This window comes from Mustela erminea, chromosome X (assembly GCF_009829155.1).
Source record: "Mustela erminea isolate mMusErm1 chromosome X, mMusErm1.Pri, whole genome shotgun sequence".
NCBI lineage: Eukaryota > Metazoa > Chordata > Mammalia > Carnivora > Mustelidae > Mustela > Mustela erminea.
The window spans coordinates 82006032-82031013 of record NC_045635.1 but is presented as its reverse complement, the minus strand read 5'-3'; the positions used below and the strand labels follow the sequence as shown (position 1 = coordinate 82031013).

Below are 24982 nucleotides of genomic sequence, written 5' to 3'. Positions count from 1 at the left end.
GAAATAGAAACCAAAAAAAAAAACCAATAGAACAAATTAACGAAACTAGGAGCTGGTTCTTTGAAAGAATTAATAAAATTGATAAACCCCTGGCCCGACTTATCAAAAAGAAAAGAGAAAGGACCCAAATAAATAAAATCATGAATGAAAGAGGAGAGATCACAACTAACACCAAAGAAATACAAACTATTATAAGAACATACTATGAGCAACTCTACGCCAATAAATTTGACAATCTGGAAGAAATGGATGCATTCCTAGAAACATATAAACTACCACCACTGAACCAGGAAGAAATAGAAAGCCTGAACAGACCCATAACCAGTAAGGAGATTGAAACAGTCATTAAAAATCTCCAAACAAACAAAAGCCCAGGGCCAGACGGCTTCCCGGGGGAATTCTACCAAACATTTAAAGAAGAACTAATTCCTATTCTCCTGAAACTGTTCCAAAAAATAGAAATGGAAGGAAAACTTCCAAACTCATTTTATGAGGTCAGCATCACCTTGATCCCAAAACCAGACAAGGATCCCATCAAAAAAGAGAGCTATAGACCAATATCCTTGATGAACACAGATGCGAAAATACTCAACAAAATACTAGCCAATAGGATTCAACAGTACATTAAAAGGATTATTCACCACGACCAAATGGGATTTATTCCAGGGCTGCAAGGTTGGTTCAACATCCGCAAATCGGTCAATGTGATATAACACATCAATAAAAGAAGGAACAAGAACCATATGATACTCTCAATAGATGCTGAAAAAGCATTTGACAAAGTACAGCATCCCTTCCTGATCAAAACTCTTCAAAGTGTAGGGATAGAGGGCACATACCTTAATATCATCAAAGCCATCTATGAAAAACCCACCGCAAATATCATTCTCAATGGAGAAAAACTGAAAGCTTTTCCGCTAAGGTCAGGAACACGGCAGGGATGTCCATTATCACCACTGCTATTCAACATAGTACTAGAGGTCCTAATCTCAGCAATCAGACAACAAAAGGAAATTAAAGGCATCCAAATTGGCAAAGAAGAAGTCAAACTATCACTCTTCGCAGATGATATGATACTATATGTGTAAAACCCAAAAGACTCCACTCCCAAACTGCAAGAACTCATACAGGCATTCAGTAAAATGTCAGAATATAAAATCAATGCACAGAAATCAGTTGCATTTCTCTACACCAAAAACAAGACAGAATAAAGAGAAATTAAGGAGTCAATCCCAAAATACAATTGCACCCAAAACTATAAGATACCTAGTAATAAACCTAACCAAAGAGGCTAAGAATCTATACTCAGAAAACTATAAAGTACTCATGAAAGTAATTGAGGAAGACACAAAGAAATGGAAAAATGTTCCATGCTCCTGGATTGGAAGAATAAATATTGTAAAAATGTTTATGCTACCTAAAGCAATCTACATATTTAATGCAATTCCTATCAAAGTACCATCCATCTTTTTCAAGGAAATGAAACAAATAATTCTAAAATTTATATGGAACCAGAAAAGACCTCAAATAGCCAAAGGAATATTGAAAAAGAAAGCCAACGTTGGTGGCATCACAATTCCGGACTTCAAGCTCTATTACAAAGCTGTCATCATCAAGACAGCATGGTACTGGCACAAAAACAGACACATAGATCAATGGAACAGAATAGAGAGCCCAGAAATAGACCCTCAACTCTATGGTCAACTAATCTTTGACAAAGCAGGAAAGAATGTCCAATGGAAAAAAGACAGCCTCTTCAATAAATGGTGCTGGGAAAATTGGACAGCCACATGCAGAAAAATGAAATTGGACCATTTCCTTACACCACACACAAAAATAGACTCAAAATGGATGAAGGACCACAATGTGCGAAAGGAATCCATCAAAATCCTTGAGGAGAACACAGGCAGCAACCTCTTCGACCTCGGCCACAGCAACATCTTCCTAGGAACAACGCCAAAGGCAAGGGAAGCAAGGGCAAAAATGAACTATTGGGATTTCATCAAGATCAAAAGCTTTTGCACAGCAAAGGAAACAGTTAACAAAATCAAAAGACAACTGACAGAATGGGAGAAGATATTTGCAAACGACATATCAGATAAAGGACTAGTGTCCAGAATCTATAAAGAACTTAGCAAACTCAACACCCAAAAAACAAATAATCCATTCAAGAAATGGGCAGAGGACATGAACAGACATTTCTGCAAAGAAGACATCCAGATGGCCAACAGGCACATGAAAAAGTGCTCCATGTCACTCGGCATCAGGGAAATACAAATCAAAACCACAATGAGATATCACCTCACACCAGTCAGAATGGCTAAAATCAACAAGTCAGGAAATGACGGAGGCTGGCGAGGATGCGGAGAAAGGGGAACCCTCCTACACTGTTGGTGGGAATGCAAGCTGGTGCAGCCACTCTGGAAAACAGCATGGAGGTTCCTCAAAATGTTGAAAATAGAACTGCCCTATGACCCAGCAATTGCACTATTGGTATTTACCCTAAAGATACAAACGCAGTGATCCAAAGGGGCACATGCACCCGAATGTTTATAGCAGCAATGTCCACAATAGCCAAACTATGGAAAGAACCTAGATGTCCATCAACAGATGAATGGATCAAGAAGATGTGGTATATATACACAATGGAATACTATGCAGCCATCAAAAGAAATGAAATCTTGCCATTTGCGACAACATGGATGGAACTAGAGCATATCATGCTTAGTGAAATAAGTCAAGCAGAGAAAGACAACTATCATATGATCTCCCTGATATGAGGAAGTGGTGATGCAACATGGGGGCTTAAGTGGGTAGGAGAAGAATAAATGAAACAAGATGGGATTGGGAGGGAGACAAACCATAAGTGACTCTTAATCTCACAAAACAAACTGAGGGTTGCTGGGGGTGGGGGTTTGGGAGAAGGGGGTGGGATTATGGACATTGGGGAGGGTATGTGCTTTGGTGAGTGCTGTGAAGTGTGTAAACCTGGTGATTCACAGACCTGTACCCCTGGGGATAAAAATACATGTTTATAAAAAATAAAAAATTAAAAAAAAAAGTTTTTCCTACCTTTTCCCTGTCTCTCTTGCTCTTCCCTCTCCATTTTCTTTCTCTGGTTTCTCTTTCCCTCCTTTATCTTTTCTTGCCTGTCCCTTTTCCTCACTTTTTGTCTGACCAACTATATCTACTTTACTTTCTTTCCTTACTCATCTCCATTTATCTTTGTTTTATGCTAGTCTTACTTCTTCCTACATGAATTATTTTGATTTTCCAGTCAATTCTCTGTGCCCTACTATCTGTCAATCCAAAAGTTTGATGCTTTGGACATACTGAAGTGCTTATAGACTGGCATAACCTTTCTTCCTTTTTTTTCCTATTAAGGAAAATTCATTTTTGTAACTTGATTAGCACTGGCCTTTGGAGTTTATGGTTATGTTGCTGATACATGTTCATTTTACTTTCCACTATAACCCTCAGACTCTTGTGATTTTATTTTGCTTTGGTGCATTTGATTTTTCTTTCCTTTGTAAATCACATTACATTTATGAATGTTTTATCAAATCTTATTTTATTGATATTTGCCCATTTAAAAATTTTATCCTGCTTGTAGTCTATTTTTATGCCTATCCTGCAATGTTCAGGAACACCTGAAAAATTTAATAAGCATTCTCTACCTTCTAGTCCTTAAGTAGTAAATGAAAATATTGAATTGTACGGAACTCAGAGTGGACCCCTAAAGGACTACCTGACACCTTCACCCAATGCAGAAATGAACTGTCAGTAACAACTTTTTTGCTCAATTTTTTTAACTAGTTCTGTATCTAAACTATTCATCTTATGACACTTCCCTCTAATTTATCCTTTTACAACATTTTTGCTAGGCCACATCTCCACCAACTTTTTCTTTTTTAAAGTACTAAACTTATCCTCTTGAAGGAAGGATTGAATTATAGTTTCATATGATTTGTTTTTGACAAACTCGTACTATCTATTACTTGTCTTTTTATTTCTTTCAGGTTTACATCGGTCATTATCAACAGCTTCACATATTGTGTTAGCTGTTCATTGCAATGATTCAGTGCTGAATTTATTGATTCATTGCCTTTTGGAGTTATGTCATTCTTTCCACACAGCCCACGTAGACTTTTTGAAGGTCCTGGTTGTTCAACAGGCTACTAAAATAGTTATCTTTTTATCTATACATTTTATTTTATATCTCTTTTGGTTTCAAAGGATCATCTTTTTGTCCATAATATGAGCTATGACCATAAAGTATTTTCTGTTCTTCCTAGTGAGTGTTCATCTGTAAAACATTCCATTTGTGTGTTTATTGAATAGAGCTGGTCCTCTGTGTTTGCTTTATATTTGTTTCTTAAGACCAGATATTTATTTTGGAGGCATTTCTATAATTCCTATTCCATCCCCCCCCCCCAAATAAAGCCCTTAAAATTATTTGTACCATAGAAAAGGATTTGTTTTTTTTTTTGTTTTTTAAAAATTTTATCTATTTATCTGACAGACAGAGATCACAAGTAGGCAGAGATGCAGGCAGAGAGAGAGGAAGGGAAGCAGGCTCCCTGCTGAGCAGAGAGCCCAATGAGGGGCTCTATCCCAGGATGCTGGGATCAAGACCTGAGCAGAGGCTTTAATCCACTGAGCCACCCAGGTGCCCTGGATTTGTTTATAATCAAGGTGTGAAAAGGACATTTTTAAATATAATACAAAATACAGACGCTTTAGAAGAAAATATTGACAATATTTATTTTTTTTAAATAATAGAAAAATCATGGTGGAAAGTGGTGGGGTTGACTGGCCATATAGGGCAGCTGGCTAGGGATCTGCCTCATGCAGCCTGATGGGTGTCCCTGCTGCAGTGCTTGGGCTGGCCTGGAGGCCAGTGTTGTTCCATGGGTGCCCCTGAGGAGCAGCTGCTGCCAGTGACCTACACTATGGAAAAAAAAAAAACCCATTGTCACCTGTGTTTTAGATCAGAGCTGATTCACCTCTATTTATCCAATACTTTGCCAGCAGCTTCCAAGAGAACAGATGGAATGGAGAAGGTACCTTGGCTGGGCTTCAAAAGATCATTCACCTAGAATCTAACTTTGTTCAATTCAAGGAGAAACTGCTGCTCCAGGAAGGGAACAAAGTCCCTCTTACTTTCCCCTTTCTTCATATCTATTTGATGGAATGTTGTGATACTGGTGTGTAAAGCTACAGTAAAAGATGACCTCACCAAGTGGCAGAAAGTTGTGAAAGACTGAAGCTCTGTGGACTGGTTAATAGTGGTGGCTGAAAACTTGGAAGAAATCAGAGAAAGAGAGCAAACCATGAGAGAGACTCTTGACTCCAGGAAACAAACTAAGAGTTGTGGAAAGGGGAGGTTGGTGGGGGGAAGGAGTAACTAGGTGATGGGCATTAAGGAGGAAGTCACATGATCTGATGAGCACTGGGTGTTATAGGCAGCTGATGAATCATTGAACTATACATCAAAAACTGGAGATGTACTATATGTTGGTTAATTGAATTTAAATAAAATTTTAAAAAAGAAAGTGGTGCAAGAAAATAAAACACAAAAAACAAACCAACATCCTTTCCTGAACTTCTATTGTGGACAAAATAAGAAACAATTTTTGTAATAAACAAAGGGGCCAGTGTGTCATGCTCTCCAACCCCTTAAAGAGCTCTTCTTGAACTCAGGAATCCTTGTAATATCTTCTTTACCAAACTCAGGACATTGTTTCCTATGTCTTTTACCAAAAACCTAGGCAAGTTTGAGGATGACCTGAGAACTTTGAGGGAGAGGGGGACTGAGCCAGGCTGGAGCTTTTGTGAGTATTTCATGGTTTGGGAGGAACTTGCCTTTGTATTTGATATGCTGCAGCAATTTGAAGATGCCCTGGTACAATATAATGAACTGGATGCCTTGTTTTCTCAGTATGTTGTCAGCTTTGGTTCTGGGGATGGTGCCAACTGGCTCACTTTTTCCGCCAGCCAGTGAAAAGCTGGAATGGATTGATCCTCCAAAAGCCCGTAGACATGTGAAAGTTTGAATTGACACAGAGGCAGGAAATTCCCCTGTTAGATCTGTGCATTTACTTGTTTTCTCACCAGTGCACCTTGTTCCTCTTCCCGTAGAGCCTGTGGGAGGTGGCTCAGCATGCCCTAGAGCTGCTGCACAACTATGTGTAGGAACTGATGCTCTTAGAAGTCTGTTCCACATGGTGCTCTGGACTGCTGTCTTGGAGGTACTTCAGAGGATAGAAGGTTGTTGTGACTGGACAGAGATAGACTCAAACTTTGCCCACACTGTGGATTTATGGAGCTATGCTACCGGAAACTAAAGTTCTTGGGCTATTTGTGTAGACTTGTGTCAGAAAAAAGAGCTAACTCAGAGGACCTTGACAGGGTAATTGATCTTTTGGCAGGTTTGGGAGCTGAGTGACCTGAAACAGCCAACATAGCTCAGAGTCATTATAAGAAACCCAAAGAAACATTTTCATCAGCAGAAGCTTTTGAAAAACACTACTCTGATTGGTCCCATGCTGCCATCAAAATACACACTAGCATTGGGAAGATCCTGCCTGTTAATTTCATTGGAAAGGATCCTGCAGACTTTTCCATGTAATTGATTTTGAACTTTTCTTTGCGTTTCAAATATTTCATACATGTAGTAAAAGAAGGCTTGTTATGCATGGGATCAATATAAAATGTAAATAAATTTGTAGAAGGAATATGTAGAATCTGTCAACCAATCATCATTTTTTTTTCAATTTCTTCTGAAAACTAAATGGAGAGATTTTCACCTTGCTACTCTTAATCCTCGTTATTGATCATCATGTTTCTTTAATTAAATTAAGGTAATGTACCTCTGTTATATATGCAGGTGGTGTATATATGTAGGTGGTATATATAATATATGATATATAGTATTATAATTTTATTTAATTAAAGCATTATGAGGAAATAAAGAATCTATAACTAGAGGCATAAATTCGGATCCAGATTCTTTTTTTAGGGGGAGGAGTGATCCAGATCTTAAATACTTTGTTATATAACATTTTCTCTAGTTTGTATCAGTTGCTTCTTGTGCAGATTGAAAACCTTGAGGTCAGTGATGTAAAGTACCTGCAGTATCTATGAGAGAGGGATGCTCAAAGACTGACTGAGAGATAATGTGGACAAGTACTGCAAATGTTGCCAGTCTAGCTCCAGTTTTGGAGTTGGGTTCCAGAGGAAAAAACTCAGAACTTACATAATTCTCATGTGTTTGATAGAATCAGCATATCAAAGAGAAGAAACCCCAGCTGGCAGTGCAATTGCTATTTCAAAGCCCTGGAAAAGGATATAAATTACAAGGGGAAAGATATTTACTTTTTTTTTCAAATATGTGTTTGAAATGCTAGCTTGAAATCTATAATTAAAAAAGTAATTTTATTAGATGAGACAAAAAATTCATGGCAAAACACTAAAAAAAAAAGACCTTTGGCCTACCATATTGTTTTTAATAGTGGCTGCATCAATTTGCATTTTTACCAATAGTATAGAAGGCTCCCCTTTTCTCCACATCCTTGTCCACACTTGTTATCCTTTTATATTTAATTTAATATATTTTATATCATTTTACTTTATTTTTGATAATAGTCATCCTAAAGGGTGGGAGATAATACCTCATTGCGGTTTTGATTTGCACTTCCCTTATGATTACTGATATTAAGACCTTTTTCATATACCTGTTTGCCATTTGTATGTCTTCTTTTGAGAAATATCTACTCTCGTCTTTGCCCATTTTTTGCGTTTTTACTTTGTTGATAATTTTCTTTGCTGCTAGAGGCTTTTTAATTTGATGTAATGCCACTTGCTTATTTTTGCTTTTGTTGCCAAAATCTTACAATCTATGTTTCCAGGAGTTTTATGTTTTCAGGTTCCTTTAAGTCTTTAATCCATTTTCATTAATTTTTATGTATGGTGTAAGAAAGTGGTCAATTTTCATTCTTTTGTATGTGGCTGTCCAGTTTCCCCAACACTGTTTATTGGAGATACTGTCCTTTCTCCACTATATATTCTTGGGTCTTTTGTCATAAATTAATTGACAATACATCTATGGATTTATTTCTGGTTCCACAGTCTGTTTCATTGATTTGTATGTCTTCTTTTGATGTCAATACCATACTGTTTGGATTACTGCAGCTTTTTAATATAGTTTGAAATCAGGGATCATGATGCCGTCAGTTTTTTCTTCTTTCTCAAAATTACTTTGGCTATTTGGGGACTTTGTGGTTCTCTGCAAATTTTAGGGTTACTTGTTCTATTTCTGCAAAAAAAAAAAATGTCTTTAGAATTTGGGTAAGAATTGCATTGAATCTGTAGACTGTTTTGGGTACCTTGGCTATTTTAACAATATTAATTCTACCAATCCATGAGCATGGAATATCTTTTCATTTTCTTGTGTCATCTTCAATTTCTTTCATCTGTGTCTTTATAGTTTTGACTATACAAGCATTATATCACCTTGGTTAAATTTATTTCTGGGAAAAAAATTATTTCTGGGTATTTTACCCTTTTTGATACAACTATAAGTGGGATTGTTTTCTTAATTTCTCTTTGTGATAGTTTATTAGTATATAGAAATGCAAAAAATTTTTGTATTTTGATTTTATATCCTGCAACTTTACTGAATTCATATATTAGTTCTAACAACTATATATATATATATATATATATATATATATATATATATATATATATAATATTATGTCATCTGTAAATAGTGATAGTTCTACTACTTACTTTCTAATTTGGTTGCCATTTATTTCTTTTTCTTGCCTAATTGCTCTAGCTAGAATTTCCAATACTGTGTTAAATAAAAATAATGAGACTGGGAATTCTTGCTTTGTTCTGATCTTATAGGAAAATCATTCAGCTTTTCACCATTTAAAAATTTTTTTTTCCTCTTAAAACTGATTTTGTTGCACTCTACAGATTTTGGTATGTTATGTTTTCATTTTTTCTTATCCCAAGATATTTTTTGATTTCCTTTTTTTAATTTATTTTTGATGCAACTCTTGTTCAAGGGTTTATTGTTAAATTTCCCATACTTGTGATTTTTTTCTTTTCTCCTTTAGTTATTGGATTCAGTTTCATTCTATTGTGGCTGGAAAGATACTAGGAGTGATTTTACTGATTTAAAATTGTTGACTTGTTTTATGGCCTAGTATGTAAATTATTCTATAAAATATTCTGTATGTGCTTGAGAAAAATGTATATACTGCTGCTGTTGGGTAGAATGTTCCATATATGTCTATTAGGTCCATTTGGTGTATAGTGTTGTTTAAGCCGAGAGTTTCCTTATTGATTTTCTGCATATATGATCTATTCATTATTGAAATGGGTATTAAAGTCTCCTATTATTGTATTGCTCTTGCTCCCTTTAGTTCTTTCAATTTTTCCTTTATATTTTTAGGTGCTCTGATGTTGGGTACATATGGGTTTGCCATTGTTATATCTTCCTGTTGAATTATTAAAAATTTATCATTATGTAATATCCTTCTTTGTCTCCTTTGACAGTTTTCAACTGAGTGTCTCTTTAGTCTGATATATGTATAGCAATGCCTGCTCTTTTCTGATTACCATTTTCATGGTATGTCTTTTTCCATCCCTTCCCTTCAAGCCGCTGTGTGTCCTTAAATCTCAACTGAATACTTATAGACTGCATATACTTAAATATGAGTTTTTATCCATTTGGCCACTCTTTATCTTTTAATTGGTGAAATTAATACATTTACATTCAAAGTAAATATTGATAGGTAAGGTTTTACTATTGTCATCTTGTTAATTGTATTCTGTTTTGTAGTTCTTTTGTTCCTCTCTCTCTTGCTGTCTTCCTTTGTTATTTGATATTTTTGTAGTGGTATTCTTTGGTTCTTTTTGTTTTACATTTTTATATTTACTGTATTTTTTTGTGGGTACTGGAAAATGTAGGAAGTGCATTTTGTAATTATAGTAATTTTAATCTGATAACAACCTAACTTCAGTATTATACAAAAACTTTTGGTTTTTACTGCCCCCTCCATGTTGTTATTGATGGCAGAATTTACTCTTTCTTATATGAATCTACTAATATATTTTTGTGGTTATAATTATTCTTTTTTTCAAGAGAATATTAAATCATTTATTGATTACACATGATAATGGATGATACACAAGCTTTAATCCCATGTATAATTTTATCTAATACCATAATTCAATTTAGATATATTGCATAGGATGTGCCAACAATCATATTAATAACCAAATAAACTCCAGGACTTTGCTTGGGTGACCTTTTAATGGTGAACTCCAGGTCACAACACATTAACTGTCAGTTCAACTACACCAAGGTTTGTGGAGACAACGGCTTCTGTGCCCAAGCAGGTTGCAAATAAACTTCGAATGGAACCTGGCATCACCCTGAAGGAATTCTAACTTCACCCTGTTGGGGTAGTGTACCAAGATGGCTTCAGAGTAGATTAACTTTACACAGCACATTTTAAAAAAAGACACATTTATTCAGCATCATGATCAGACTATTACATTTAGCAGTCAACAGCATGGGTGCAAAAAAAAATCTACATTAAAACCCTTTGTTGGAATGCTTTACACTTTCCACAGAACAGAAACTAAAATAACCTGTTATACAATTAGTCACAAATACAGTCCTCAAGTTTTTTTGCCCATACACTTGAGTATTGTCTAAAACATGTCTTCTTTGTAGCAGCTAGGCCCTGCCACCACTGTGCTTGGCTGAGTTCACAAAAATGTCTTAACCTGTAGTTTCCCTGTCACTTCTCTGGCTCTCCTCTCCTGCTAAGCTTTGTTTCCTGGCAGTAATTAAAACCTTCTTCCACTGCCATAGCTGCTCCTGCTGCTGGAACCACCATAGCCACCTTCGTTTCATGGTTTGGTAAAGTATTGGCCTCCACCACCATAAGGGCCAGAGCTTCTGCCTCCAAAATTGCCTCCTTTCATGGTTGCAAAATTTGAGGATTGATTGTTGTAATTGCCAAAATCATTATAGCTTTCACCACCTCCAGAGCTGCTTCCATCATTACCAAATCCGTTATAGCCATTCCACTGCCACCATATCCACCACCACCTCGACTGCTACCAAAGCCACCTCGACCACTGAAGTTTCCTCCACGACCAAAGTTGTCATTCCCACCAAAACCACCTCCACGACCACCACCAAAGTTTCCAGAACCACTTCGATCTCTTTGGCTGGATGAAGCACTAGCCATCTCTTGCTTAGAGAGTGCTTTCCTTACTTCACAGTTGTGGCCATTCACAATATGGTATTTTTGAATGACAATCTTGTCTACAGAATCATGGTCATCAAATGTTACAAAAGCAAAACCCCTCTTTTTGCCACTGCCTTGGTCAGTCATGATCTCAATCACTTCGATTTTCCCATACTGTTCAAAATAATCTCTTAGATGATGTTCTTCAGTGTCTTCTCTAATGGCACCAATAAAAATCTTTTTCACAGTTAAGTGGGCACCAGGTCTTTGAGAATCTTCTCTTGAGACAGCCCTCTTTGGTTCCACAACTCTTCCATCCACCTTGTGTGGCCTTGCATTCATGGCTGCATCCACCTCCTCCACAGTGGCATATATGACAAACCCAAAGCCCTTGGAGCACTTGGTGTTTGGATCTCTCATTATCACACAGTCCATAAGTGTTCCCCATTGCTCAAAATGGCTCCTCAGACTCTCATCGGTTGTTTCAAAGCTCAGACCTCTAATGAAGAGCTTCCACAGCTGTTCAGGTTCTTTGGGAGACTCTGACTTAGACATGACGGCGGTGGGAGGGGAGACTTTAATGATGCTTACTCAGCGGCATCCACAGGCAGAAAGCGGTTATAATTATTCTTAATAATTCTGCCTTTTAACTTATGTTAAGGCTAAAGGTGATTTATGTATTATCATAAGATTATTGCACTATTATGTGTTTTTATATATACTTAACTTTGTCAGAGATTTCCCCTATGTTTATCAGTTTTGTTTCTTCAATCCCACATGAGTTAAATCCTATGGTATTTTTCTTTCTCTGACTGACTTATTTTGCTTAGCCTAATACCTTCTAGTTCCATCTATGTTATAAATGGCAAGATTTCATTTTTTTATGTAATATTCCATTGTGTGTGTGTGTATACACACACACACACACACACACACACACACACACACACACACACACCACTTCTTCTTTATCCATTTCTCAGTTGATAGTCACATGGCCTCTTTCCGTGTTTTAGCCTTTGTGGACACTGCTCTTATACATGGGGTACATGTGCTCCTTTGAATCACTATGTTGCAATTGCTAGGTTGTAGGGCAGCTCTATTTTGGATTTTTTTGAGGAACTTACATACCGTTTTCCTGAGTGGCTGCAACAATTTGCATTCCCACCAACAATGTAAGGGGGTTCCCGTTTCTCTGCATCTTTGCCCAACATCTGTTCTTTCCTTAGTTGTTAATTTTACCCATTCTGACTGGTGTGAAGTATATTTCATTGTGGTTTTGATTTGTATTTCCCTGTTGGCTAGTGATATTGGGCATCATTTCATGTGTCTGTTGGCCATTTGGATGTCTTCTTTGCAGAAAGGTCTGTTCATGTCTTCTGTCCATTTTTTAACTAACTGGATTTTTTTTTTTATTTTGGGCAGGGGTTAAGTTTGATATGTTCTTTATAGATTTTGGATACTAATCCTTTATCTGATATGTCATTTGCAAATATCGTCTCCCATTTTGTGAGTTGTCTTTAGTTTTGTTGATTGTTTCTTTTGCTGTGCAGAAGCTTTTTATTTTGATGAAGATTCAATAGTTTAGTTTTTGTTTTGGTTTCTCTTGCCTTTGGAGATGTGTCTAGTAAGAAGTTGCTGCAGCTGAGGTTCAGGAAATTGCTGCCTGTGTTCTCCTCTAGGATTTTGATGGATTCTAGTTTCACATTTAGATCTTTTGTCCATTTTGAATTTATTTTTGTGTACTATGTAAGAAAGTGGCCCAGTTTTATTCTTCTGCATGTTGTCCAATTTTCCCAAGACCTTTGTTGAAAAGACTCTTTTTTTCCATTGGGTATTCTTTCCTGCTTTGTTGAAGATTAATTGACCATATAGTTGTGTGTCCATTTCTGGGTTCTCTATTCTGTTACATTGATTTATGTGTTGATTTTTTAAAAAAGTATTTTGTTTATTTATTTGAGAGAGAGAGAGAGAGCATGAGAGGGGGAAGGTCAGAGGGAGAAGCAGACTGCCCGCTGAGCAGGGAGCCCAACATGGGGCTTGATCCTTGGACTCCAGGATCATGACCTGGGCCAAAGGCAGTTGCTTAACCAACTGAGCCATCCAGGTGCCCCTCTGTGTTGATTTTTGTGCCAGTATCATACGGTCTTGATGATTATAGCTTTGCAATACGGTTTGAAGTCAGGAATTGTGATGTCTCTTGCTTTGCTTTTCTGTTTCAAGTTTACTATGCCTATTCAGGCTCTTTTCTGATTCCCTACAAATTTTAGAATTGATGTTATAGCTCTGTGAAAAATGCTAGTTGTATTTTGATAAGGATTGCATAAATGTGTAGATTGCTTCGGGAAGTATAGACATTTTATTTTATTTTTTTAAAAGATTTTATTTGTTTACTTGACAGAAATATATAGAGAGAGCACAAGTAAGCAGAGTGGCAGACAGAGGGAGAGAGAGAAGCAGGCTCTCTTCTGAGCAGGGAGCCCAATGTGGGGCTCAATTCCAGGACCCTGGAATCTTGACCTGAGCCAAAGGCAGCTGCTTAACCAACTGAGCTACTCAGGCACCCAAAGTATAGACATTTTAATAGTTGTTCTCCCAATCCATGAGCATGGGACATTTTTCTATTTCTTTGTGTTTTACTCATTTTCTTTCATAAGTGTCCTATAGTTCTCAGAGTACAGATATTTTGCCTGTTTGGTATTCCTGGGTATCTTACTTTTAAAAAAAATTTTTTTTTTACGTTTTATTTTTATTTATTTTTTATTTATTATTTTTTTTACTCTTTTAAAAAATTAATTAATTTATTTTCAGCATAACAGTATTTATTATTTTTTCACCACACCCAGTGCTCCATGCAATCCGTGCCCTCTATAATACCCACCACCTGGTACCCCAACCTCCCACCCCCCTGCCACTTCAAACCCCTCAGATTGTTTTTCAGAGTCCATAGTCTCTCATGATTCACCTCCCCTTCCAATTTACCCCAACTCCCTTCTCCTCTCTAACACCCCTTGTCCTCCATGATATTTGTTATGCTCCACAAATAATAAGTGAAACCATATGATAATTGACTCTCTCTGCTTGACTTATTTCACTCAGCATAATCTCTTCCAGTCCCGTCCATGTTGATACAAAAGTTGGGTATTCATCCTTTCTGATGGAGGCATAATACTCCACAGTGTATATGGACCACATCTTCCTTATCCATTCATCCATTGAAGGGCATCTTGGTTCTTTCCATAGTTTGGCGACCATGACCATTGCTGCTATAAACATTGGGGTACAGATGGCCCTTCTTTTCACCACATCTGTATCTTTGGGGTAAATACCCAGGAGTGCAATTGCAGGGTCACGGTTTTTGCTGCAATTGTAAATGGGTAAATTCCTTGATTTCTCTTTCTGTTGCTAAAAATGGTGCATAGAAATGCAACAAGACTTCTGTTGTATTGATTTCATATCCTGTTACTTTATGGAATTCCTCCATCAGTACTAGCAGTTTTTTAGTGGGGTTTTTGGGTTGTTTTCTACATAGAGTATCACATTATCTGTGAAGAGTGAAAGTTTGGCTTGTTCCTTGCTTTTATTTCTTTTTGTTGTCTGATTCCTGAGGCTAGGACTTCCAGTACTATGTTGAACAACAGTGGTGAGAGTGGACATTCCTGTGGTATTCTTGACCTTAGGGGGAAAATCTCTCAGTTTTTCCTCATTAAGAATATTAGCTGTGGCTCTTTCATACATGGCCTTTATGATGTTGATGTATGTTCCTTCTCTCCCTATTTTGTTGAAGGATTTTATCAAGAAAGAATGCTGTATTTTGTCAAATGTTTTTTCTGCACCTATTGAGAGGATCATATGGTTCTTATCATTTCTCCTATTGATGTAATGTATCAAGTTGATTAATCTACAGATATGAACCACACCTGCAACCCAAGAATGAGTTTCAGTTGGTTGTCTGAATAATCCTATTAATATACTTTGGATTCAATTTGCTAGTATCTTGTTGAGAATTTTTACAACCATGTTCATCAGGGATACTGGTTTGTAATTCTCACTTTAGTGGGGTCTTTGATTTTGAAATCAAGGTAATTCTGGCCTCATAGAATGCATTTGGAAGTTTTCCTTATATTTCTGTTTTTTGGAACAGTTTGAGAAGAATACGTATTAACTCTTCTTTAAATGTTTGGTAGAACTTCCTTGGGAAGGCATCTGGCCCTGGACTCTTGTTTGCTGGGAGGTTTTTGATTACTGGTTCAATTTCTTTGCTGGTTAAGTGTCTGTTCAGATATTCTATTTCTTCCTGCTTTAGTTTAGTATTTTTTATGTTTCTAAGAATTTATCTATTTCTTCCAGATTGCTTAATTTGTTGGCCTATAATTTTTCATAATATTCTCTGATAATTGCTTATATTTCTGCAGTGTTGGTTGTGATCTCTCCTCTTTTATTAATGATTTTATTTATTTGAGTTATTTCTCTTTTCTTTTTGATTAGTCTGGCTAGGAGTTTATCAATCCTATTAATTTTTTCAAAGAGCCAACTCTTAGTTTTGTTGAACTTCTTCTACTGTTTTTTTTTAATTTCTGTATCATATCATGATAGATATGAATTTCATGTCATTATATTACCTGTAAAGTCACTTTTCTTGTAGACTGTCTCTATTTCTTTTTAGCTTTTGTTGCTTTTGGTCTCTTTCCTGATCATAGGATCTCCATTAACATTTCTTGTAGAGCTGGTTTAGTGTTCAGAAACTCCTTTAGTTTTTGCTTGTCTTGGAAGCTCTTTATCTCTCCTGTTATTCTGAATGACAGCCATGCTGGATGAAGTATTTTGGGTTACATATTTTTTCCATTTAGCACACTGAATATTTCCTTCCATTTGATTCTGGCCTTCCAAGTTTCAGTGGACAGGTCTGCTGCTAACTTTATGTATCTGCTTTTGTTGGTTAAGACTTTTTGTCCCTAGCTGCTTTCAGAATTCTCTCTTTATCTTTGTATTTTGCAAGTTTCACTATATGTCATGGTGTTGACTTGTTTTTTATTGGTTTCAAGGGTAGTTCTCTGTGCCTCTTGGGACTGGAATGTTTATTTCCTTCTCCAGATTAGGGAAGTTGTCAGATATAATTTGTTCAAATAAACCTTCTGCCTCTATCTCCTTCTCTTCTTCTTCTGGGACACCTATGATGCAGATATTGTCTTGCATTATGGAATTGGTGAGTTCCATACTTACCTTCATGATCTAATAGATTTCTTTCTGTCTTCTTTTCAGCTTCATTATTTTCTATAATTTTATCTTCTATATAACCTATTCTGTCCTCTACTTCTTCAACTCTTGTTGTGATTATATTTAGTCAGTTTTACTTCTCAGTTATAGCATTTTAAAATTTCAACCTGACAAGTTTTTAGGCACTTTATCTCTGCAGGGAGGGTTTCTCTGGTGTCTTCTCTGATTTTTTCTTTTATTAAGATTTGTTTATTTATTTGAGATAGAGTGGGGGGGAGGGGCAGAGGGAGAAGGAGAGAAATAATCTCAAGCAGTGAGTGAGCAGAATCCCTGCTGAGCACAGAACCTGACATGGGGCTTAATCTCATGACTCTTAGAGCATGGCCTGAGCCAAAACTAAGAATCAGCCACTCAACTGACTGAGCCACCTTGTTGCCCTTATGTTCTTTTCAAGCCATGCCAGTAGTCTTATGACTGCTGTTCTAAAGTCTTATACAGATGTATTGCTTATATCTTTTTTTTAAAAAAAGATTTTTGTTATTTATTTGACAGAGAAATACACAGCAAGAGAGGGAACACAAGTAGGGGGAATGGGAGAGGGAGAAGTGGGCTTCCCATAGAGCAGGGAGCCAGATGCAGGGCTTGATACCAGGACCCTGGGATCATGACCTGAGCCAAAAGCAGATGCTTAATGACTGAACCACCCAGGCGCCCCTGCTTGTATCTGTTTTGAGTGAGTTCCTGGCTGTTATTTACTCTTGAAGTTTCTTTTGGGGAGAATTCCACTATCTTGTCATTCTGGTTAAGTTTCTGTCTTTTGTGCATTATGAAATCTTGTTATGTTTCCTGCACCCGAGAGTAATGCTATATTACACTGTCCAGAGTGTGGCACTTGAGGAAGTATTTCTGGTGTGTGCTGTGTGCACTCTGCTCTTGCATTTTGGCACTTTTCCCAATGGTCAGTTTCTGCAGAGTTCCTCCTTGCTTGCAGTGGGGATGTTTGGACCTCTAAATGGATGTGCTTTGATTTGTTTGTTAAAGTTATCTTGGGGAAAAAAAGAAATAGATAGAAAAGGAAGCCTGATCCAAAAAAATTAAAAAAAAAAAAGAAAAAAGGAAAAGGAATAAAAAAAACACAATCAAATTCTATAAGGCTTTGAGGAGTTCCTTATAGATGTTGGATATCAGCCCTTTGTCTGTACTGTCATTTGCAAATATCTTCTCCCATTCCATGAGTTGCCTTTTTCCTTTGCTGTGCAGAAGCTTTTGATCTTGATGAAGTCCCAAAAGTTCATTTTTGCTTTTGTTTCCTTTGCCTGTGGAGACATATCTTGAAAGAAGTTACTGTGGCCAAAGTCAAAGAGGTTACTCACACACAAAACAGATAATCACATCAAAAAATGGGTAGAAGACATGAAAAGACATTTTTCCAAAGAAGACATACAAATGACTAACAGATACATGAAAAATTGTTCCTCATCATTAGCCACCAGGGAGATTCAAATCAAAACCACATTGAGATACCACCTTACACCAGTTAAAATGGCCAAAATCAACAAGACCGTAAACAGCATGTGTTGGAGAGGTTGTGGAGAAAGGGGAACCCTCTTACACTGTTGGTGGGGATGTGAGTTGGTGCAGCCACTTTGGAAGACAGTGTGAAGATTCCTTAAGAAATTAAAACTAGAGCTTCCCTGTGACCCTGTAATTGCACTACTGGGTACTTACCCCAAAGATGCAGAAGTAGTGAAAAGAAGGGCCATCTGTACCCCAATGTTCATAGCAGCAATGGCTACGGTCGCCAAACTGTGGAAAGAGTCAAGATGCCCTTCAACAGACAAATGGATAAATATGTGTTCCATATATACAATGGAGTATTATGCCTCCATCAGAAAGGATGAATACCCAACTTTTGTATCAATATGGGTAAGTGAATGTCAAGCGGAGAGATTCAATTATCATATGGTTTTGCTTATTTGTGGAGCATAAGGAATGACAAAAAAGACATGGGGAGATGGAGAGGGGAAGTGAGTTGGGGGAAATAGGATGGGGAGACAAACCATGAGAGATTGTGGACTCTGAGGCAGAAACAGGGTTTTGGAGGGGAGGGGGAGTGGAGGGTTGGGTTAGCCTAGTGGTGGGTATTATGGAGGACACATATTGCATGGAGCAGTGGATGTGGTGCTTAAAAAATACAATTGCACTACTGGGTATTTACCCTAAAGATACAAACGTAGTGATCCAAAGGGGCACGTGTACCCGAATGTTTATAGCAGCAATGTCCACAATAGCTAAACTATGGAAAGAACCTAGATGTCCATCAACAGATGAATGGATCAAGAAGATGTGGTATATATACACAATGGAATACTATGCAGCCATCAAAAGAAATGAAATCTTGCCATTTGCGACAACATGGATGGAACTAGAGCGTATCATGCTTAGCGAAATAAGTCAAGCAGAGAAAGACAACTATCATATGATCTCCCTGATTTGAGGAAGTGGTGATGCAACATGGGGGCTTAAGTGGGTAGGAGAAGAATCAATGAAACAAGATGGAATTGGGAGGGAGACAAACCATAAGTGACTCTTAATCTCACAAAACAAACTGAGGGTTGCTGGGGGGAGGGGGTTTGGGAGAAGGGGGTGGGATTATGGACATTGGGGAGGGTATGTGCTTTGGTGAGTGCTGTGAAGTGTGTAAACCTGGTGATTCACAGACTTGTACCCCTGGGGATAAAAATATATGTTTATAAAAAATAAAAAATTAAAAAAAAGTGAATTCTGGAATACTGAAAAGAAATAAAAAGAAAAATAAAACTATGACTGATTCCAAAGAAAAGAAAGAAAAAAAACAAAGAAAAAGTAAAAAAGAAACCTGATCCAAAAAAAGAGAAAAAGAAATGAAAAAGAAAATTAACAAACAAACAAAAACTATAAGCCTGGGGCACCTGGGTGTCTCAGTGGGTTAAGCCGCTGCCTTTGGCTCAGGTCATGATCTCAGGGTCCTGGGATCGAGTCCGAAATCGGGCTCTCTGCTCAGCAGGGGGCCTGCTTCCCTTCCGCTCTCTCTGCCTGCCTCTCTGCCTACTTGTGATTTCTCTCTGTCAAATAAATAAATAAAATCTTTAAAAAAAAATAAAAACTATAAGCCTGATTTCAAAGGAAAAATAAAAGGAGGAGAAAAAAAAAAAAGAAAACAACCTGGCCCGATTTCCACCAGAACTGCAGGTGATGTTCTGAAACACTGTACAATCAGTAGAATTGGTGCATGTGGTCTGCTGCCTGTGTTCTGGGGGAGAGGCACAGAGGCAGTCCTACCCCAGTAAATATGCATTTTCCACATATAGGGGAGCAGGGATTGGTGTGAGTGGTATCCATCTACACTGGGGCCACTGCGTTGCTCTCTGAACTTGGACTATTTTGTTGGTGAGCAGAAAACAGCATGACTGCACTTTCTTGTCCTTGCACAGGAAATCTACCTCCTCCTCCCCCTGCTGTTCAGAAGCCCTCCCAGAAAAGTGAGGGCCATCAGTGCATCAAAGCTCTCCTGTATTTTATCTTTGGTGTGTAGCTGTGATTAAACTCCAAATATTAAAGGACCCTGCACCAGGGTGGATCCACTCCTTCCTCTGGAGTAGAGCCTCCCTGCTGCACTGTGTTTAGTGTCCTTTGTCCCAGAAAAACAGTCCCATACCTGGGTGGTACATGGGATCTATGGAGTAGCACCTGTAAAAGTAGCATCTAGGTTATCCACTCTTTACACATGCCTCTGTCTCCCCCAAATGAAAGGCCATTTGCTGGTGACTGCAGGGTCTTTTGTCTTTGGAGAGGCAATATACCCTCTTCCAAATATATTCCAGGAAGGGAAATGTTCTCTCCCAGTGTGACTCAGAAGATTCTTTTACCACTTAGTGCACTCTCCAGCCAGAAGTCTCCTTCTCCCCAGGAGCGAGTGCAAGAGCCCACTTCAGGGAAGTGAAGTCTGTGCACTTCCAAAACCTCAGAGTTTGAGCTCCACACACTGTTTGCAAAACAGTTCTCCCCCACCACCTTCCCAGTCGGTGGTCTGGAGAGGTTTTCTTCTTGTGCAGACTCAATGCCACACTCTCTCAACTCCTATTCTTCTCCCTTTTCTCAGCCCATGAAAAGGGCTCTCTTTCCTCTGTGGCATGGCAGTTTTTCTCTCCCCCAATTCACTTCCATACACATGGCACCTGCTGTGCTGTTTCCCTCCAAACATGGAGATGCTTCTTCCAATCCTCAGATTGATTTCCTGGATGTTCTACCAGATCTGACCTCAGTACAGGGATGAGGAGAGCCCAGGGTTCTCCTACTTCTCTGCCATCTTAACTCCTCCAAGATTTATATTATTTATGCTTTTGTGTTTCCATTTAACATCTTTTAATTTTCAACTTAAAGATCTTTCAGCTCTTTTGTAAGGCAAGACTGGTGGTTTAAAGTTCTGCAGGTTTTTTTTTTTATGCATGGGAATTTATCTGTCTTTCATTTGCGTTTCTGCCTATTATAGGATTCGTAGTTTGAAGGTTTCTTTTTTGTCTTTCAACAGTCTAGGAATATCATACCACCCCTCTCTGGCTTGCAAGATTTTGGTTGGGAAATCCACTAATAGTTTTAGGGTACTTTTCTTGTATATGAAAAATCACCCCCTTTTTCTGCTGCTTTAAAAAATTCCCTTTTTCTCTGAAAAACAATCTGAGGGTTTTGAAGGGACGGGGGGTGGGAGGTTGGGGTACCAGGTGGTGGGTATTATAGAGGGCACGGATTGCATGGAGCACGGGGTGTGGTGCAAAAATAATGAATACTGTTATGCTGGAAATAAAAAAAAATTCCCTTTTTATCTTTGAGTTGTGCCAGGTTAATTATAATTATTTCAGTGTAGACCCCCTTTTATTCATACTCTTTGAAATATTTAGGACTTCATAAATCTAGATATTCCTTTCCCTCCCTAGAGCTGAGAAATTTTCACCATTATTTCTTTTTTTTAAAGTTTTACTTCCACTTAGTGAACATATAGTGTTATATTAGTTTCAGGTATACAGTATAATAATTAAACATTTCCATACCTCACCCTGTGCTCATCACAAGTACACTCCTTAATGATGACTATTTATTTAACCCATCCCACCACCTGCTTCCTCTTTGGTAATCATCAATTTGTTCTTTTTTTTTTTTTTAAAAGATTTTTATTTATTTGACAGAGAGAGATCACAAGTAAGCAGAGAAGCAGAGAGAGGGGGAAGCAGGCTCCCTGCCGAGCAGAAAGCCCGATGCGGGGCTCAATCCCAAGACCCTAAGATCATGACCTTAGCCGAAGGCAGAGGCTAAACCCACTGAGCCACCCAGGTGCCCCCAATTTGTTCTTTATAGTTAAGAATCTTTTCTTGGTTTGTCTCTCTTTTTCCCCCTTTGCTTGTTTGGTTTCATAAATTCCACATATGAGTGAAATCATATAGTATTTCTCTTTCTTTGATGTATTTTTCTTACCATAATACTCTCTAGCTCCATCCATGTTATTGTAAGTGATAAGATTTCATTCTTTTAATGGCTAAGTAATACTCCATTGTATAAATATAAAACAATATCTTTATCCATTCATCTATCAGTGGACACTTAAGCCTGTTTCCATAGTTTCACCATTGTAAATAATGCTGCTGTAAACATTGAAGTGAATGTATCCCTTTGAATTAGTGTTTTTGTATTCTTTGGGTAAATACCAAGTAGTTCAACTGCTGGATAATAGGGTAGTTCTATTTTTAACTTTTGCAGGAGGCTCCATACATTTTCCAGAGTGGCTGCCCAAGTAGATTTACCACCAAGTGTAAAAGGCTTCCATTTTCTCTACATCCTCATTATTGCCTGTTGTTTTTGTGTTGTTGATTTGAACCGTTCTGACAGGTGTAAGGTGATACTGTAGTTTTGATTTGCATTTCCCTGATGATGAGTGATGTTGCATAGCTTTGCATATGTCTATTAACCATCTCATGTCTTCTTTGGAAAAATGTCTACTCGTGCCTTCTGCCCATTTCCTAACTGGATTATTTGGGGGTTTTTTGGTATTGAATTTAATAAGTTCTTTATATATTTTGAATATTAACCCTTTATCAGATTTGTTATTCATCAATATCTTCTCCCATTCCAAAGGTTGTCTTTTAATTTTGTTGATTATTTTGCTGTGTGGAAGATTTTTATTTTGATGAAGTCCCACTAATTATTTTTGCTTTTCTTTACTTTGCCTCAAGGGATTTATCTAGCAAGAAAGTTGCTGTAGCTAATGTTAAAGAAGTTACTGCTTGTGTTGTCTTTGAGGATTTTTGTAGTTTCAGGTCTCACATTTAGGTCTTTAATGCAATTTGGATTTATTTTTGTGAAAGCAAGTAATTTCTTATGAGTTTTTTTCATGTTGCTGTTCAGTTTTCAAACACCATTTGCTGAAGAGATTATCTTTTTCTCATTGTGTATTCTTTCCTGCTTTATCAAAGTTTAATTGACCATATAATTGTGGGCTCATTTCAGAGTTTCCTATTCTGTTAATTGACCTATGTATCAGTTTTTGTGCCAGTACCATACTGTTTTGATCACTATAGCTTTGTAATATGAAGTCCAGAATTGTGATGCCTCCAACCTTGCTTTTCTGTTTCTCAACATTTCTTTGACTATTTGGAGTCTTTTGTGGCTCCATACAAATTTTGGGATTGTTCTAGTTCTCTGAAAAATGCTAGTGATATTTTGATAAGGTTTGCATTAAATGTGTAGATTGCTTTGTGTAATAGAGACATTTCACCAATACTTGTTCTTTTAATCCATAAGCATGGAATATCTTTCCATTTCTTTATGTCATCTTCAATTTCTTTAAAAGAAAGATTTTGTTTATTTTTGCACATGTGTGCACACATGCATATGCAAGGGGGGAAAGAGAGGGAGAGAGAGAGAGAGAGAATGAATGAGTTGGGGAGGAGCAGGGGGAGAAGCAGACTTCCCACTCAGTAGCGAGCCCAATGGGGAACTCTATCCCAGCTCCCTGGGATCATGACCTGAGCTGAAGGCAGACAGTTTTCAATTTCTGTCATAGGTGTTCTATGGTTTTCAGAGTGCAGGTTTTTCGCCTCTTTGATTTGGTTTATTCCTAGTTACCTTATTGTTTTTAGTGCAGTTTTAAATGGATTGATTCCTCAATTTCTATTTCTGCTACTTCGTTATTGGCATATAGAAATGCAACAGATTTCTGTATGTTGAGTTTGTATCTTGCAACCTTACTAAATTCCTGTATTACTTCTAGCAGTTATTTGGTGTAGTCTTTTGGATTTTCTATATAGAATATCATGCCATCTGCAAATAGTGAAAGTTTGATTGCTTTCCTTACTGATTTAGTTTTTACCTCCTCTTCTTCTTCTTCTTTTTTTTTTTTTTTGGTTGCCTTGGCTAGGACTTCCAGTAGTATGTTAAATAACTGTGGTGAGAGTGGCTATTCCTGTCTTGTTCCTGACCATATGGGAAAACCTCTTAGTCCTTCCCCACTGAGGATGATACTAGCTATGAGTTCTTTGCATATGGCTTTTATTATGGTGAGCTATGTTCCCTCTACCAACACTTTGTTGAGGGTTTTAAACATGAGTGGATTTTGTACTTTGTCAAATGCTTTTTCTGCATCTATTGAAAGGATCATATGGTTCTTATCCTTTCTCCTATTAATGGTGATGTATCACATTGATTGATTTGATAGTACTAAGCCACCCTTGTAATACAGAAATAAATCCCACTTAGTCATGGTGAATGATTCTCTTAATGTATTGTTGGGTTCAGTTTACTAGAATTTTGTTGAAAAATTTTAGATCTAAGTTGATCAGGGATATTGGCCTACAGTTCTCTTTTTTAGTGGAATCTTTATCTGGTTTTAGTTTCAGGGTAACCCTGGCCTCATAGAATGAGTTTGGAAGATTTCTTAACTTTTCTACTTTTTAGAAAGTTTGAAAAGAATGGGTATTAGCTCTGCTTTAAGTGTGTGGTAGAACTTGCCTGTGAAGTCATCTGGCCCTGGACTTTTCTTTGTTGGGAGTTGTTTGATTACTGATTCAATTTCTTTGTTGGTTATCAGTCTGTTCAAGTTTTGTATTTCTTCCTGTTTCAGTTTTGGTAGTTTATATGTTTGTAGGAATTTATCTATTTTTTCCAGGTTGTTCAATTTGTTGGTGTAGTCTTTCATAATATTCCTTTATAATTGTCTTTCTTTGTTATTGGTTGTTATTTCTCTCTTATTTGCATTTTTTTCTTTTTTTTCTTCATAAGTCTGGCTAGAGGTTTTTCAATTTTATTAATTCTTTCAAAGAACCAGCTCCTGGTTTCATTAATCTCTATTTTTTTAAAAAAATTCCGTATCATTTATTTATGCCTAGTGTTCATTATTTCCTTTCTTCTGTTGTTTTTAGCCATTGTTTGTTGTTCTTTTTCTAGCTCCTTGAGGTATA

General features: G+C 37.3%; 2 pseudogenes; one reads left to right on the top strand and one right to left on the bottom strand.

The window, feature by feature from the left end:
• Positions 1 to 4910: 4910 nt before the first annotated feature.
• On the top strand, positions 4911 to 6631 carry LOC116582306 (annotated as a pseudogene).
• A 4203-nt stretch (positions 6632 to 10834) lies between these two features.
• LOC116582867 lies at positions 10835 to 11871 on the bottom strand (annotated as a pseudogene).
• Between the last annotated feature and the right edge of the window lie 13111 nt (positions 11872 to 24982).